The 18454-nt window shown below is 39.3% G+C and overlaps 1 non-coding gene across 1 annotated transcript; it reads left to right on the top strand.

The window, feature by feature from the left end:
- Window positions 1-8781: 8781 nt before the first annotated feature.
- Window positions 8782-8888, top strand: LOC140855915 (small nucleolar RNA R71). The gene has a single exon (XR_012139358.1). It is a non-coding gene; the product is annotated as a small nucleolar RNA R71 (small nucleolar RNA).
- Window positions 8889-18454: the final 9566 nt, after the last annotated feature.

Genomic DNA, 18454 nt, shown 5'->3' with positions numbered 1-18454 from the left:
AGAGTTGACATAAGGGAAAATAGGTGCATGGAATATGCTGGTAGGGAATGATTCTGTGTATTAAGCACCCTAGAAAATAAACTCACACAAAGGTGTTTGAAGGGTAGAACCGACAAGCTATGGGCAATATTTTTAGGAAGCTGGAGCAGGTGGAGTCTAACATTTCAGACCTTGGGTTTGAAGAAGAACGGTTGGGCAACCTATTTGAGGGGGATCTATCAACTCTTCATGCAAATTTGTCCCCACATCATTCCTTATTGTGCTAACATGAGATCTTCTAAAGGCAAAAATCAAGGGTGGTGTGGATCTGAGAAGGTGATAACAACATAAAGTTCTCTTCCCAGTCCACAGCTATTCGAAGACACAGAAAAAATGGTCCATTACTAAAAGAATAATGGTATGGTAATTGATGATACCTAAATCATAAGAAGCGAATCTTTGAATTCTTCAAATCCAGATGGACCACTAATTCTAATAAGGGATCAAATTACTTCTTCGCTCCTCCAGACCAATCTCTTTGATATTCCAAAAATGCTTTTCTTTGGTGGAGGAAATTCTAAAAATGCTTTACTAGTGGATCAACTGACTAAAAGGAAATTGCAGGAACCATTAATTCCATGTTTGGTGACAAGGCAGTAGAAATGGATGGTCACCTCCATCTTCAACAAGTTCTGGTCGATCATGCATGAAGAGATTGTTCTTGCTATCAAGTAATTTTTCATGATGCCATCTATGCCTCAAGCTTGGAGGGACATCTTTATTACCCTAATTCCCAAAAACCCAATGTGCTTGGACCCACTTATTTTAGATCTATTGGTCTTTCCATCTTGTATAAGATTATTGCTACAATCATCGTGAGCAGGATGCAGCTAATGCTAAACTTCATTGATCAATTCAAAATAAGAGCATTTACCAAAGGCACATATACAATAATATATTTATTACTCCAGAATTTATGCATGACGTTGAGAAGGCCTCTACTTGGTAGAGTTGCATGGCCATAAAACTTGACATAGAACATGCTTAAGATCTTGTCGGATGGGACATCTTAACCTATGCCCTCAAGCAATTGGATTTTTATGATGATTGGATGAAGTGGAATTATAAGTGTGTATTGAACCCCTTCTTTGCAATTACGATCAAGGATACTCCCATTGAACAGTTTCCATTGCCTGTCGGATTTCTTATCTATTTATTGTCGATGAGTGTCTCTTCCTCATTTGTGCAATGAAATCAAATGTGGAGATACTTAAGGTGATTATGGAGAACTACTATTATGCATCTAGTCAACGAGTGAACCAATATAAGTAGGCTATTAGATTCAGCTCTAGTATTAATCTACCCACAAATCATGAGATCAAGAAAATCTTTAAGATATGATCAAATCATTGCAGCTTATGCCAGTATTTTATAGTTCCATTTTAGGAAGAAGATTGAGCAAGGCAGATGTAGCTCTTTGGAACAAAGCATCCATGATAGGTTGGAAATTAAATTTCTTTCCATGATAAGTAGGGTCACCTTTATTAAGATTGTGATATATACTTGCACTAGTTTATCCCATGGCTGGTACTATTATACCAAAATCCGTCATTGATGAGGTTGAGAAGTTTGAGAGCTATCTATAGATAAAATGGGGATGTCAAGAGAGTCCATCTACTTTCTTGAGATAAGTTTATCACTTATTAGAGTAAACCGACCGACATCCATAAACCGATCGATCTCTGATGTGCAAATCTTAAAATTTATAAATAAAATGCAAGCGCACGGTGTGCAGAGTAGCACGACCAGCGAGTATGGGTCGATCCCACAGAGACTTGGTTTAAAAACGATTTTCAAATCTATGCTCAAGCGAGCTTTAACAAAAATCGAAAGTCGAAAGTTGTTTGCTAAAGACAATAAGACTAAGGATCTAGGGTTTTTGAATCCACTAGATCTAGATTAGGGAATTCTACCTAGAATTTTTCTTATTGATCCTAACGACTACTCCTCTTGTCTTTCCCAAGCATAGATTATGAAGGACTAAGGCCCAACGATAACCCATCAAGATTCTTTACATGAGAGTAGTAACTAGGATCCCTTAGGATTTTCTCCTCCTATGCACTGAATCAAGCATGAACTATGAAGGGACTCTGACCCAACTGTAGTTCATCAAAAATTCTTGGCAAAAGAGGAAGAAAAAGAAATCCTAAGAAAAAGAAATAACCCTATGTAAAATCCCTACTCATGATCTAGCTTCATCGCAAACCCTAGAAGGGATGCTTAGCTAGACATGATCTAAATCTACTTGCAAAATTTAAATGCAGAAAAATAAACTACCCTAATTTCATAAATTAAACTATCCTAATTGCATAAATTTAAACTGCATAATTTAAACTAACCTAATTGCATAAAATTAAATTGCATAAATTAAACTATCCTAATTGCAAGAAAAATAAATTGCATAATGTAAAGAGATGAAATTGCATAAAAATAAGATTTTATATAAAAAAAAAATTATTACAAAAATCTCAAAGCTCGAGGCTTGAGAAGAGAGCTAAAAACCCCACTATCTAGGGTTACAAGCTTGATCGGAAGGAAGAATATATAAAACAAGGGCCTTTGGGGCTTTTTATAGGCATTTGGGGGTTATAAGGTTTTCAAAACTTTAGATGTGGGACTAAGAGGTTTTAGAGGGTTGTTAGGGGGGTTTATGGTGCGCCGATGGGTCCATGGTCCATGCGCCTGTTGCTGTGGACCAGGCGGCTAACCAGATCACCAAATCAGTTGATTTTTGACCAATTTTGATCTGATTTGATTCGGGTTTGACCCAATTGAGTCTTCTTTCTTCATTCTTCAATTCCTGGGTCAATTTAACTCCGTTTTGCATAAAATTTATGCCGTTGGAATCTCTTTCCTTGTTCTTTCTATTGATGATCTCTTCTTCTGCAAAATATAATAACAAGTATCAATTTCTTAATAAAGTTAGATAATTTAGATATTAATTGATACTTTTTATGTCAATTTGTGACATAAATCACACCCCCCAACTTAATCATTGCTAGTCCCTTAGCAATGTACCAAAATAAGATCATATTCCAAAAAGATTCTTCCTTTGCAAATTAATTTAAGATCGAAATTTAAGAAGTTTTCTAGTATTACTAAGTAATGAGCTTCGAATTAGAATCGGTAGTCAGTCTACTTAGAAGCTTTCTTAGAGTACACTTAAAGTTTTATAGCACTTGTGTGAGTGATAACTAACTTAGTATTTCAGTATTAACTTGTACAGGCCAATTGTATCATTTTTCATAACTTAGTTCGATTAATTTTCTATACACCCCAGATTAAACAAAGAACTAAGGTAGCTTTCACACTGTTTTTTTTTTTTTTTGCTGAGCATCCTGGTCTTTCCACCACCGTTTGATGCGAATCTCAACACTTGACTTAGGTGAAGAGATCCGGTTACTAGGCTTAGGGCAATCCACATTTACTCTGTGTTTTGCATTTTATTTCAGGCAGGTAGCTCTTTCCTTAAATTCAAATTCTTCAATTGGGATGTAGAAAAAATTATCTAATTTAAATAATACTCAAATCCTTAATTGGCCTTACAATTAACACCTATTTTACCTTGTTAGTGTGCATGTGCAATTGGAAGTGCTAATAGTCTTTAAATGACCTAAGCCACCAAGAGTCTAACCAGCTAATCTTCTCCGTGACTCACTACATTAGCAAATACTTTCTAACTTACTCTTATTTCTTTTATAGATTAATTTATTTCATATATAAATATATATATTTTTTATTTTTTATTTTTTTACATAATATATTAAATGCAAGAAATAACTCATAGTGGAAGGAAAAGGAAATGATAACACCTGATTTTGTTCAAGCTCTCCCCTCAACTTGACCGACATTGTCCCCAATGGAGTTTATCTAATTTATTTGTCCTAAGCAAACTGAAAACAAAGAAAGTATTAGAAATTAAATAAGCTGGGTTGCCTTCCAGAAGCGCTAAGTTTTATGTCTTCAGTCAGACCAAACCTCGAAGCAACTTAATCAGAATAAGTTGGTTCATAAAGAACCATGGCATCTTCAACAGTCTTGACAGGTAATTCCAAGAATGGTTTTAATCGCTGACCATTAACTTTAAAGATAACACCATTACTTGGGTTTTCAATCTCAACAGCTCCGTGTGAAAAGACTTCCTTTACTAAAAATGGTCCTGTCCATCTAAACCTAAGCTTTCCTGGAAACAGATGTAATCTAGAGTTATATAAGAGCACCTTTTGTCCGATATTGAAAGTTTTTCTTATAATTGATTGATCATGAAATGCTTTGGTTCGTTCCTTGTATATCCTTGCATTTTCATAGGCTTCATTTCTAAGTTCTTCTAATTCATTCAATTGAAGCTTCCTATGGTTTCCAGCGTCGTTCAAATTTGTATTTAGTTGTTTGATGGCCCACATGGCTTTGTGTTCTATCTCAATAGGCAAGTGACATGGTTTACCAAACACAATCCTATAAGGAGACATTCCTAGATTGGTCTTGAAAGCGGTTCGGTATGCCCAAAGTGCATCAATTAATTTCAAAGACCAATCCTTTCTATTGGCACTAACAGTTTTTTCCAGGATCTGTTTGATTTGTCGGTTTGACACTTCAACTTGCCCACTAGTTTGAGGATGATATGGTGTGGCTAATTTATGGGTGACATTATACTTTTTCATCAATGTTGCAAAAGGTCGGTTACAAAAATGGGTTCCCCGATCACTAATGATTGCCCTAGGAATACCAAAATGGGAGAGAATATTTTTTTAAGAAACTTAATGACCATTTTGCTATCGGGTGTTCTACATGCAATTGCTTCTACCCACTTTGAAATATAATCAACTGCTACTAGAATATATTCATTTCCAAAGAAATTTGGAAATGGTCCCATGAAATCGATCCTCCAAACATCAAAAACTTCAACTACCAAGATTGGGTTGAGTGGCATCATGTGTCGCTTGGTGATTCGACCCATTTTCTGACATTGAGCACAACTTTTACAATATTCATGAGCATCTTAAACAAATTAGGCCAATAAAAACCACATTGGAGAACCTTAGCAGCAGTTTTCTTAGACGCGAAGTGACCCCCACATGCTTGATCATGACAAAAAGATAAAATATTCATGACTTCGTTATTTGGGATACACCTTCTAATAATTTGATCAGGACATTGTTTAAAAAGATAAGGATCATCCCAAATGAAATACTTCACTTGGGCAAAGAATTTATATTTATCCTGCTTAGTCCAATGAGAAGGTATCTTACCTATGGCTAAATAATTTACAATATCAGCAAACCAAGGTTCAGTAGACACAGACATGAGTTGCTCATCTGAGAAAGATTCATTGATGGGTGGTTCACTAGATGGTGCGACTGGAATTCGGGACAAATGATCTGCTACAATATTTTCAGTGCCTTTCTTGTCCCTAATTTCTAGGTCAAATTCTTGAAAGAGCAAAATCTATCTGATTAAGCGTGCCTTGGCATCCTTCTTTGCTAGGAGATGTCTAATGACTGAGTGATCGGTGTAAACAATGGTGTGGGTCCCAACCAAATAAGATCTAAATTTTTCTAAAGCAAAGACAACGGCAAGGAACTCCTTCTCAGTTGTGGTGTAGTTAAGCTGCGCATCATTTAAGGTTTTACTTGCATAATATATCACTCTAGGCAGCTTATTTATTCGTTGACCTAAGATTGCGCCCACAACATGATCGGACGCATCACACATTAATTCAAATGGTTCAGACCAGACAGGAGGATGAATGATTGGAGCTGATACAAGTGTATTTTTTAGAAATTCAAAGGATTCCAAGCACTCATGAGTAAATTCAAATTTGGTATCCTTTGCCAAAAGATTAGTCAGTGGACGTGCTATTTTGCTAAAGTTGGCAATAAACCTTCTATAGAATCCAGCATGACCTAAAAATGAACGTATTTCTTTCACAGATTTAGGTGGTGGAAGACTTGCAATTAGATCTATTTTGGCCTTGTCCACTTCAATCCCCTTTTTAGAAATGACATGGCCAAGAACTATTCCCTGTTTGACCATAAACTGACATTTTTCCCAGTTGAGAACTAGGTGCTTCTCCTTACATCGTTCTAGAACTAATTGCAGGTGATTCAAACACTCGGAGAAGGTTAGGCCAAAAACAGAAAAGTCATCCATAAAAATTTCTAGAAATCGTTCTATCATATCTGAAAACATGCTGATCATGCATCTCTGGAAGGTTGCCGGTGCATTACATAGTCCAAAGGGCATTCGTCTATAGACAAAAGTACCAAATGGACAGGTGAATGTAGTCTTTTCTTGATCTTCAGCGGCTATGGGGATCTGGTTGTAACCGGAGTATCCATCAAGAAAACAGTAAAACTCTTGTCCGGCTAGTCTTTCCAATATTTGATCAATAAATGGCAAAGGAAAGTGATCTTTTCTTGTCGCAGCATTCAACTTTCTATAGTCTATACAGACCCTCCATCCCGTTTGGGTCCTAGTTGGGATAAGTTCGTTTGCATCATTTTGGACCACTGTTACCCTAGATTTCTTGGGTACTACTTGAACTGGGCTTACCCAAGAGCTATCAGAAATAGGATAAATTATTCCACTATCTAGGAGTTTCAGAATCTCCTTTTTAACTACATCCTTCATAACTGGATTAAGCCTTCTTTGGGCTTCTCTTGTTGGTTTAGCCTCTTCCTCTAAGTATATTCTATGTTGAACTATAGAAGGGCTTATTCCTTTGATATCTGCTATGGTCCAACCTATTGCCTCTTGATTTGCTTTTAGAACTGACAATAACTCCTCCTCTTGCTTGGGATCTAGGTCTGATGCAATAATTACAGGCAAAGTTTTTTGGATCCTAGATATGCATACTTGAGATGTTCTGGGAGGGGCTTCAGTTCTAAAATGGGTGCTTCCTCTATCGATGGTTTAGGTGATGAGTTCACCATCTCAATGATTGGTTCAGTAGGAAGTGTCGATTCCTGATTAATCTGATTTTCTTTAAGTATTTCATTGACATCCTCAGACTCATGGATTAACCAAGGGTTAGACTCTAGGTCGACTTCATCATCACTAATGTCAATGGATTCATAAATACCATCTTGGACTACATTGACATCAGCATGAGAAGAGGATTCCTGTTCTAAGTTAAAAACATTAAGCTCAATGGTCATATTCCCAAAGGATAACTTCATTAGACCATTTCGACAATTGATTTCAGCATTGGCCGTAGCTAAGAATGGTCTTCCTAAAATGACAGGTATATGTCCTTTAGGATTCGCAACTGGCTCAGTCTCTAAAACAATAAAATCTACAGGAAAAATAAAATTTTCAACCTTTATCAGAACATCCTCGACCATTCCCTTAGGAATCCTGAGAGATCTATCGGCTAACTGTAATGTGATCCCAGTAGGTTAAGTTTTTCTAATCCTAGTTGTTCATACACCGAATATGGAAGGATATTTACACTAGCTCCTAGATCTAGCAAGGCCTTTTTTATATTGGTTTCTCCAATAACACAAGAAATTGTTGGAGCTCCAGGGTCCTTATATTTAATTGGCACATGGCTAGATAGGTATGAACTGACACTTGTAGCCAAAAATGCTTTCTTTGGTACATTAGTTGTCCTTTTCCTAGTGCAGAGATCTTTTAAAAATTTGGCATAAGTTGAAACCTGATGGATTATATCTAAAAGAGGAATATTAACTTGGACTTGTTTAAATACCTCTAAAATTTTGTCTAAATGTTCAGATTTATTGGATTTCAGTCTGTTTGGAAAAGGAGCTCTAGGACTTTTAAGTACTGGACTAGGTGAATTTTCAGTTTCTGGTGCTTGAGGTTGAAAGGTAGTAGTTTTAGAAGGTGACTCGGCAGATGAGTCATCTATATCATCAAGTGCAACTACCTTATTGTCTATTTGTTTTCCTGATCTTAAGGTATGAATGGCATTTACACCATTAACTTGGTTTCCTTGTTGGGGTCGTGGACCATTTTGGTTCCTAGGATTTGGCTCAAGTTGGCTAGGTAACCTACCATGTTCTCGTTCACTAATGGTCGAAGCCAGCTGACTTACTTGCATTTCCAGACGGGCTATAGCTTGGGTGTTATTATTTATGAGTTGACCCGTGGTTTGTATAAAGCTGGTATGTGTCTTCATCATGGCTTCTAGGCTTTTCTCTAAAGAGTAATTTTCTTGTCATTATCATGGAAGCCTGGCGGGTTGTTCATTACTAGGTTGGACCTTAGATTTTGCTGATTGAAATTTGGATTGCCTACATTAGGATTCTGGGACCATGAGAAATTCGGGTGATTCCTCCAACCTGGGTTATATGTGAGTGCATAAGGATTGTTCAATGGTCCTTGATAGGTGGCATTCACCTGTGCACACTCATTCGAGTAGGAACATTCTTCTAAGACATGGTCTGGTGCATTGCACCCTTTACACATGGGTGCAGATATTTGATTTACATTGGCTGGTCTCTGTAATTCTAAGGCTTCCAATCTACGTGTTAAGGTTGCAATCTTGGCCTCTAATGCTAGGGTTGGTTGAATTTGATGCATTCCTCCTCTTGAAGGTGTAGCTTTATCAGGTTCCCTAGTTGTTTCCCACTGTAAATTTTTTTCGGCTAGGTCTTCTAAGAATTGCCAAGCTTCAGTAGTTTCTTTGTCCATAAATTGCCTTGGCACATGGACTCTAGCATGGTTCTTGAGTTTGAATCTAACCCCTCATAGATGATCTGGCATAGTCTCCAAGTTTCTATTCCATGGTGTGGGCATTGGGTCAAAAGATTCTTGAAACGATCAAAGTACTTCCAAAATGATTCACCAGCTAGTTGGTAAAATTGATTTATTTCATTCCTAATCCTAGCTGTTTTATGATGGGAAAAATACTTTTTTAAAAATATTCTCACAAAGCCCTCCCAGATAGTGACAGAATAGTTTGGCAGACTATAAAGCCACTTCTTAGCATTGTCCTTAAGAGCAAAGTTGATTAATCTAAATTTGACCTCATCCTCTGTTAATTGCAGTTTCATGGTTGCACATACCTCCTCAAATTCTCTAATAAATATATAAGCATCCTCTAATCCTGTGAATTTTGGAAGCATATTTATGATTTGAGGTTTGATTTCAAAATTGTTAGCTGTGGGTTGTGGCAACCTGATACAAGATGGTTGGATGGAGCCAACTGGATAACACAAATCCTTAAGGGTCATGGGTTGGATTGGTTCAGCCATTGGAACAACAGGAATTGACTCAATTCTAACTAGACGACCCGACACTCTTCTCCACACACGAGGTGTACGGTTCTCGATGTTTATACAATTTTTTTTTTTTTTCAAACAAGTGAAACAATAAATTAAACTCAATCTATCCTAGGGTTAACCTAAATCTAGACAGCTCCTAACTTGTTCCAAGATGACCCTTCAAGCCTTCCAAGTGGAGATTGATCAACTAGTTAGCCAGGTAAGTATAAGAGGTGGGAGGTTCACTCATTGTTGCCTTTCTAGACACCAAACGAGTTGGCCAGGCCAGCAACTGAACCAATTTAACAAACCACCCTCAGGGACTTGCCTAGACACCAACTAATCAAACAACTCAAACTTGGTAGAACTCTTAGGGTTCCTTGTCCTATTGAGCTCGAATTCCTTAAGGTTGACGTCTAATTGATTTTAAGATTAAAGGTCTAGGTAATGCAATATGATGGAGATGATTTTTGGGCTAAGGAAGGGTAATAAATCCCCACCTTATCTTGTTAATGGGTTGATGCCCTTAGATTAATTATGAAAATGCAAATGCAAATAAACAAGATGACCAAGAATGTAAAAGATTTTAATTTAGAATTTTTTTTATTTTGATATTTTACTTCACGATTATGAAATATCTTTATTTTGTTTTATATATATATATATTTTTTATGATTAAGTAAATTCAAATGATTAGGTCTAAAGGAAAAGTAATTAACTAAAAATAATAAAAAAAAATTAGAAGCGTATCTGAGTTTTCCAGCAATCACCAACTAAATATAGAAACCTAAAGGAAAAAGAAAAAGAGTTATAAAGCACGAAGAACAAATATTTGAAAATAATTTAAAACGCCAAATCCCCGACAACGGCGCCAAAAACTTGATGTGCAAATCTTAAAATTTGTAAATAAAACCGCAAGCGCACGGTGTGCAGAGTAGCACGACCAGCGAGTACTGGTCGATCCCACAGAGACTTGGTTTAAAAATGATTTTCAAATCTATACTCAAGCGAGCTTTAACAAAAATCGAAAGTCGAAAGTTGTTTGCTAAAGACAATAAGACTAAGGATCTAGGTTTTTGAATCCACTAGATCTAGATTAGAGAATTCTACCTAGAATTTTTCTTATTGATCCTAACGACTACTCCTCATGTCTTTCCCAAGCATAGATTATGAAGGGACTAAGGCCCAACGATAACCCATCAAGATTCTTTACAGGGGAGTAGTAACTAGGATCCCTTAGGATTTTCTCCTCCTATGCACTGAATCAAGCATGAACTATGAAGGGACTCTGACCCAACTGTAGTTCATCAAAAATTCTTGGCAAAAGAGGAAGAAAAAGAAACCCTAAGAAAAAGAAATAACCCTATATAAAATCCCTACTCATGATCTAGCTTCATCGCAAACCCTAGAAGGGATGCTTAGCTAGACATGATCTAAATCTACTTGCAAAATTTAAATGCAGAAAAATAAACTACCCTAATTTCATAAATTAAACTATCCTAATTGCATAAATTTAAACTGCATAATTTAAACTAACCTAATTGCATAAAATTAAATTGCATAAATTAAACTATCCTAATTGCAAGAAAAATAAATTGCATAATGTAAAGAGATGAAATTGCATAAAAATAAGATTTTATATAAAAAAAAATTTATTACAAAAATTTCAAAGCTCGAAGCTTGAGAAGAGAGCTAAAAACCCCACTATCTAGGGTTACAAGCTTGATCGGAAGGAAGAATATATAAAACAAGGGCCTTTGGGGGCTTTTTATAGGCATTTGGGGGTTATAAGGTTTTCAAAACTTTAGATGTGGGACTAAGAGGTTTTAGAGGGTTGTTAGGGGGGTTTATGGTGCGTCGATGGGTCCATGGTCCATGCGCCTATTGCTGTGGACCAGGCGGCTAACCAGATCACCAAATCAGTTGATTTTTGATCAATTTTGATCTGATTTGATTCGGGTTTGACCCAATTGAGTCTTCTTTTTTCATTCTTCAATTCCTGGGTCAATTTAACTCCGTTTTGCATAAAATTTACGTCGTTGGAATCCTCTTTCCTTGTTCTTTCTATTGATGATCTCTTCTTCTGCAAAATATAATAACAAGTATCAATTTCTTAATAAAGTTAGATAATTTAGATATTAATTGATACTTTTTATGTCAATTTGTGACATAAATCAATCTCCGACACACACCAACCGATGTCCGACTCTGACCCACCAAATGAACAGACAATTCCGAAAATAATTACCGACTATATGCCGGTTGAGCAGGCGACGCTACTCTCGACTGACCAACCGAATATCCCTCATCGAATCAAGATCGATAGGCGGCTGATATTCGGACTCTACATATAATAAACTACTTTGACCGTCGATATTTCAAAGTTACTAACCGATAACCGACTCCTGACGCACAGTCGGTCGACTCATTCAAATATATCATAACCGTCACGGATGGTTACTCCACTGATACCATGGCGTAATCCATGGAGATTAATAACCTCTTACAAGATTACCGTCCTATGATTCTACGCCACTAAATGCGGGACCATATCCAACAGTTACGACGATCTACTTTATAAAAAGAGGGTAAGGCAATAAATTTCGGTAAGCTAATTTTGATACACTGAGCTCTGTCTCCATTTTCATACTACTGTTGCCCAGTCTTTCCCTCTAACTTTAGGCATCGGAGGGTCCCCATCGAAGACAACTCCGGTTAGTGCGGACTTCATTTTGTAGGTGCTCGTTCCCGACGAACAAGTGACGAGAGAATTGACAACAACAGATTGGCGCATCAGGTAGAGGAAAGACAGCGGCAAGAAGGAAACTTGCAATGACAAGAATTAGAGCTCAACGATCAACGATGATCGGCTTGGCGAGACACTCTTTCCGTCGGAAAGAGGCCTCTCCCCTGCCTTCGGTAGCAGAGTCCAGTTCTTCATGTCCCGTGGTTATCACAGACGCTCAGATTGCTGTGATCGTGCAACAAATGAACGTCCTCATGGAGGCAGTCAAAAGTCTCCAACAACAACAAACCCAACCACCGCAACTATCGGTAGAGCAACCGATGGCGCATTCAGCACCTTCCAAGCATAGCCGCCATCATCCGCAATGATCTTCGTCTCCTCCATCAGAGTGACGATCTCGGCTCTCTCAATAGGATGAGCAGTAGCACTCGTGGCACTCTCGATGCGCCACCCACCATTCACGGCAACCCTCTCTTTCCCAGTTAGATCGAGTAAGGAAGGAGAAGCGACCGCGAACATCATCTGCCTCTAATTCATCGAAAGGATCAACCTCTGGAGTTTTCCACCATCGGTGGCTTGAAGACTACGAACGTAAGTTTGAGAAAATCGACCGCCGACTCATCCAGCTTCAGACAGACGGTCAAAAATCGTCAAACGACTTTGATTTTCATACCGTCCAGCCTCTCTTCTGACTTATTTTGAACGAACCGATCCCGACTCGGTTCAAGATGCCGTATGTGGAGCCCTATGACGGTTCCACCGATCCAATCGATCACCTCGAGAGCTACAAGGCTCTTATGACAATCCAAGGAGCAACCGACGTCCTTCTGTGCATCGACTTCCCGGCTACACTTCGAAAAGTTGCTCGGGTCTGATACTCTGAGCTTCGATCGAAAAGTATCTACTCCTTCGAACAGCTGAAACATTCCTTCGTGGCCCATTTCAGCACCAGTCGGAGGCCGTCACGAACCTCGGATAGTCTCTTTTCGATCAAACAAGGAGAGACCGAAATAATCCAAGATTTTGTGGCTCGATTCAATGCGGCCACGCTTGAGGTCAAGGACCTCAACGAAGACATAGCCATATCGATGATGAAAAGAGAACCGAGGGGGTCCCAATTCACATACTCACTAGATAAAATCCTCCCTCGGATGTATGTTGAACTCTTAAAACATGCATACAAATATATGCACGCGGACGAAGGAGCTTCTGATCGATGCCAACAAAAAACAAAGGTCAGAAAAAAAAAGTAGAAGAAGAGTGGAGCTCCGATCGAAACAAGTAAGCCCCCATCCAATAAGCAAGCCCCACCCCGATGATGGAGTTCGAGGCCAACACATAATAAGTATAATTTCTATACCCCTCTCTCTACTCCTCGTGCACAGATTCTCATGGAGATCGAAGGTGCAGAATATCTACGACACCCTCCACCGATAAAAGTGAGGAACCGTGATCGAAGAAAGTATTGTCGGTTTCACTGAGACCACGATCACGACACCGAACAATGCATCCAGCTCAAGGATAAAATAGAAATCCTAATACAATGTGGCTACCTCGAGAAATATAGGAGGGAGCCGCCGACTCAACCCCTCTCGATTGACGATCCCAAACGATTGAGGAAGCTATGAATAACCAACCGATCATGGGAGCCATCAACATGATCACCAGACGGTTAGATCGGGGGGCAACTTCCGACGAGGAGTCGACGAAGTGACCAAGACTCTATGATGTAATAACCTTCTCAGAGGGAGATGCTCGGAGAATTCAAACTCTCCACGATGACACTGTTGTTGTTTCAACAACAATAGCGAATTATGATGTAAAAAAGATACTTATTGATAATGGAAGCTCAACTGATGCTCTGTTTTACTCGATCTTCTTTCGAATAAAATTATCGATTGATCAACTCAAAAAAATCTCGACACTGTTAGTCAGTTTCACTGGAGATGCGGTCATAGTGGAAGGAGAAATCACCCTCCCCCTAACCGCTGGGATTGAACCACAACAAAGCACCATCTTCATAATCTTTACGATCATCTAGTACCCTCAGCCTACAATGCCATACTCGAAAGATTCGGACTAAATATCCTGAGAGCGATAGTCTCGACATACCACCTGTTGGTCCGATTTTCGATCAAAAATGGTGTCGGAGAAATGCACGGAGATTAACAACTCGTCCGACACTATTTTACGATCTCCATCCAGAATAATAAACTAAAGGACTCCCTATCGGCCGACAAATTAGACCAAAAGGAGAACCAGAAAAGGGGTGAGCCAGTCGAACAATTGACTTCCATCCCGATAACAGAAAATCTTGAGCAAATGATCCGAATCGGATCACAATTATCCGACTCAGAGTGACAACAACTAATCCAATTGCTCAAAGCCAATGCCGACATCTTTGCTTGGTCGGCCATGGACATACCCAGTATTCCTTCGAAAATAATGACTCATCGGCTCAACATCAGTCCAAACGTCAAGCCAATGAGATAGAAAAAGTGATCTTTTGCCTCGGAAAGATAGAAAATCATCGATGAGAAAGTCGACAAACTACTCGCAGCGGGCTTCATCAGAGAAGCCACATATCCAGACTGGCTCACCAACGTAGTCATGGTTAAAAAGGCCAACAGAAAATGGAGGATCTGCATTGACTACACTGACCTGAATCGAGCCTGTCCGAAAAATAGCTTCCTACTGCCAAAGATCGACCAGCAGGGAGATGCAACATTAGGTCATCGACTACTGAGCTTCATGGATGCCTTTGCTGGATATAATCAAATCCACATGGCACCAGAGGATGAGGAACACACGGCTTTCGTGACCGACAATGACTTATACTGCTACAAAGTAATACCTTTCGATCTGAAAAATATCGGAGCCACCTATTAACAACTCGTTAACAAAATCTTCAAAGCACATACCGGACGAAATATGAAAGTGTATGTGAATGACATGCTGGTAAAAAGCACCCAGACTTCGAACCATATTCGAGATTTGGAAGAAGCTTTCAATATGCTCCGATGACACCAAATGAGGTTAAATCCGACCAAATGTGCATTCAGAGTGACCTCAGAGAAATTTCTTGGATTTCTTGTTTCGCAATAAGGAATCGAAGCCAACTCCAAAAAAATAAAAACTATCATCGACATGAAGCATCCAAAGACGAAGAAGGAGGTACAATAACTGAATGATAGAATCGTCGCACTCAGTTGATTTATCTCTAGGTCGGCTGAGAGGTGTCTACCATTTTTCAAGATTTTGAGGCAAATGAAGGACTTCTCCTGGTCAGATGAATGTCGACAAACCTTTGAAGACCTGAAGAAGTAGCTGGCTTCTCCACCTTTACTCATAAAATCAAAGGTCGGAGAAATACTATATCTTTACTTGGTGACATCGACAGAGGCGGTTAGTCGATACTTGTTCGAGAAGATGAAAATCAAATTCACCGATCCATCTACTATACTAGAAAAGTACTCCACAATGTCGAAGTTCGATATTCAAGAGTGAAGAAAATGATCTACGCTCTGATCATATCGGTGCAACAGCTTCGCTCTTACTTCTAGGCACACTCCATTGTGGTCCTTACCGATCAACCATTAAAAGTGATCTTGCACCGTCCTAACACATCGGGACGAATGGCGAAGTGGGCGGTAAACTAGGTGAAGTTGGCATACAATATCGACCACGATCGTCCATGAAGATATAAGTTCTAGCCGACTTCATCGTAGAATGCACAATAGCTAATAAAAAGTCAGAAGATGCAACTACGAAGGAGGCTGCAACCCTCGAGCCCGACCTAAGGTTGACATGGGTGCTACATATCGATGGGGTATCGAATGCTCAAGGCAGTGGAGCTGGCCTCATTCTCAGCAACTCAAAAGGGTAGTTACCGAGTACGCCCTTCGGTTCGACTTCAAAGCTTCAAATAATCAAGTCGAATACGAAGCACTCTTAGCCGGTTTGAAAATGACTAGGGAGCTCGAGATTGACAGTCTGAAAGTCTTCACCGACTTTCAACTGATCGTGGGACAAGTCAAAGATGAATTCGAAGCTCAGGATCCGATCATGGCAATATACCATCAAAAGGTGAAAGATCTCATGATGAATTTAAGATACTTTGAAATCTTCCACATATCCAGGATCAAGAATGCTCAGGCCGATGCACTTTCCAGACTGGCAACGACTGCTTACAGTTCACTGAGCCGAACATTTGTGGAGTGTCTTGAGCAATCGAGCATTGACAAAAATGAAAAAGTGTTGTAGCTAATAGCCAAACCTAGTTGGATGGATCCAATCATCCAGTATCTGTCGGACGGAGTCCTCCCTGAAGATCCTGTGAAAGCAAAATGAATCTGATGGGCAGCTTCCCAGTATGTGATGATGGATGGTCGTCTCTACAAAAGATCATTCTCTCTTCTCTTACTGAAGTGCTAGGACCGACCGATACTGACTATGCACTTAGGAAAGTACATTAAGAAATTTGTGGAAGCCACTTAGGGGCCAAGTCCCTAGTCTACAAGATTTTGTGACAAGATTACTATTGGCCCACTATAAAAAAAGATGCGGCTGACTTGGTCCGGAGGTGCGAACTATGCCAGAAGTAAGCCAACATACAGCATCAACCCGCCAGTCGGCTAACGTCCATTGTCGCACCCTGACTTTTCGCTCAGTGAGAAATCGACATACTCGATCTTTTTCTCCCGATGTCTGGCCAAAAAAAATTAATAGTGGTCACATCGACTATTTCATCAAGTGGGTAGAAGCCGAACCCTTAGCCCAAATCATCGAGTGCAAAATAGAAGACTTTGTCCAAAAATCCATCATCTACAGATTCAGACTGCTGCATGCCATCATCACCGACAACGGACAATAATTCGATGATTAGGACTTCAGAGAATTCTGTACGAAGTTTCATATTATACATAAGCTTACATCAGTCGGACACCTGCAATCAAACGTAGAGGTTGAGATGACCAACCGAACAATCTTGCACGAATTAAAGATCCGACTGAATGAGGCTAAAGGTCTTTGGGTCGAAGAGCTATATCCAGTCTTATGGGAGTATCGGATAACTCCCCGTATACCGACTGGAGAGTCTCCTTTCAACTTAGCTTACGGGACAAAGACGATGATCATACTGAAAATCAGATTACCATCGACAACAGTTGAGCAATACAATGAACCGAACAACTCCGAGTGTCGGAGAATCGACTTAGATCTCCTATCAGAACTCCGACACGAAGCTCAACTTTGTATGGCTATGTACTGACAGAAGATAGCTCAGTACTATAACACCAAAGTCAAGCCGAAAATTTTCCGACCAAGAGACTTAGTTCTAAGAAAAGCAAAAATTTCAAAACCTCTAGATCAAGGAAAGCTATCTCCGAACTGGAAAGGACCCTACAAGATATCAGAGACAAAAGATCGGGTGCCTATCGGCTCGAAATCTTGGAAGGTTCGGCTATTCTTCGAACATGAAATGCCGATAATCTAAAATTGTACTATCAGTAATCCTTGTACGCACTTGGAAATACAGTTCTGTTTCGAAATCGTAAACTAGACTTCTAATGAAATGTTGGTCCTCATTGTGGAGGTCAGATCATCGATGTCACGGCTTGGGGTCTGACTTTCCAAAGAAGTCAGAAACCTTTAGCCTGACCACCGACTACTTTCCGACTCTCCTGCAGAACTGACCTATCTACTTCAATGGGAAGCTATCATCGCCATGCAGATTTTCTTCACAAAAATCGCACCACCCTCATAGTCAGCTTTTCGTTCAAATGGCTAGCTAATTTGCCGACTTGGTATCAACTAAGAAAGGTAAAATACCAAAATGATCAAGGTCGGATTGAAATTATACCGATATGGCCATGGTCAGTTGAGAGATATTCGGCTTGCCACCATTTATCAAATAATACAACGTATAAATTCGATCAAGGTTCGGGTAATGGATATACGACTTACTATCGCTATTCTAACTAAATACATTGAAAACTACATGACTAGCAGATCTTACAATCTGCGAAATGATCGGATCTACGATCTACATTCGAAGATTATTCCACGGACAGACATCACAGACATTTCAGTAAATAAAAATTCTATCTTGAAGAAAAATATTTTCATTCATTATCAGAAAAAAAAGTATAAAATTGGATCGAAGTCCGATTACAACTTTCTTTACAAAAAAAAAGATACACCGACTAAGCTTCGTCATCATTCCTTTGTTCGGGAGTATCATCGCCAACTTGAATGATTTCGGGCCACATCGGTGCTTCACCCTATGTCGGAGCGATTTTTTCTTCATCAGCACCATCTTCTAATCTCGAAGGGACGATGCTGCTCAGATCGAGGTTCGAATATAACTTTTCGATCACATCACGACCGTCTTCATATCCGACACGGTACGAAGTGAAGCCACCTTCGAGGACCTCTTCCTTGA

This window comes from Elaeis guineensis, chromosome 2 (assembly GCF_000442705.2).
Source record: "Elaeis guineensis isolate ETL-2024a chromosome 2, EG11, whole genome shotgun sequence".
Lineage (NCBI taxonomy): Eukaryota > Viridiplantae > Streptophyta > Magnoliopsida > Arecales > Arecaceae > Elaeis > Elaeis guineensis.
The sequence above is the reverse complement of the archived record's forward strand: the minus strand, read 5'-3'. Positions and strand labels throughout refer to the sequence as shown.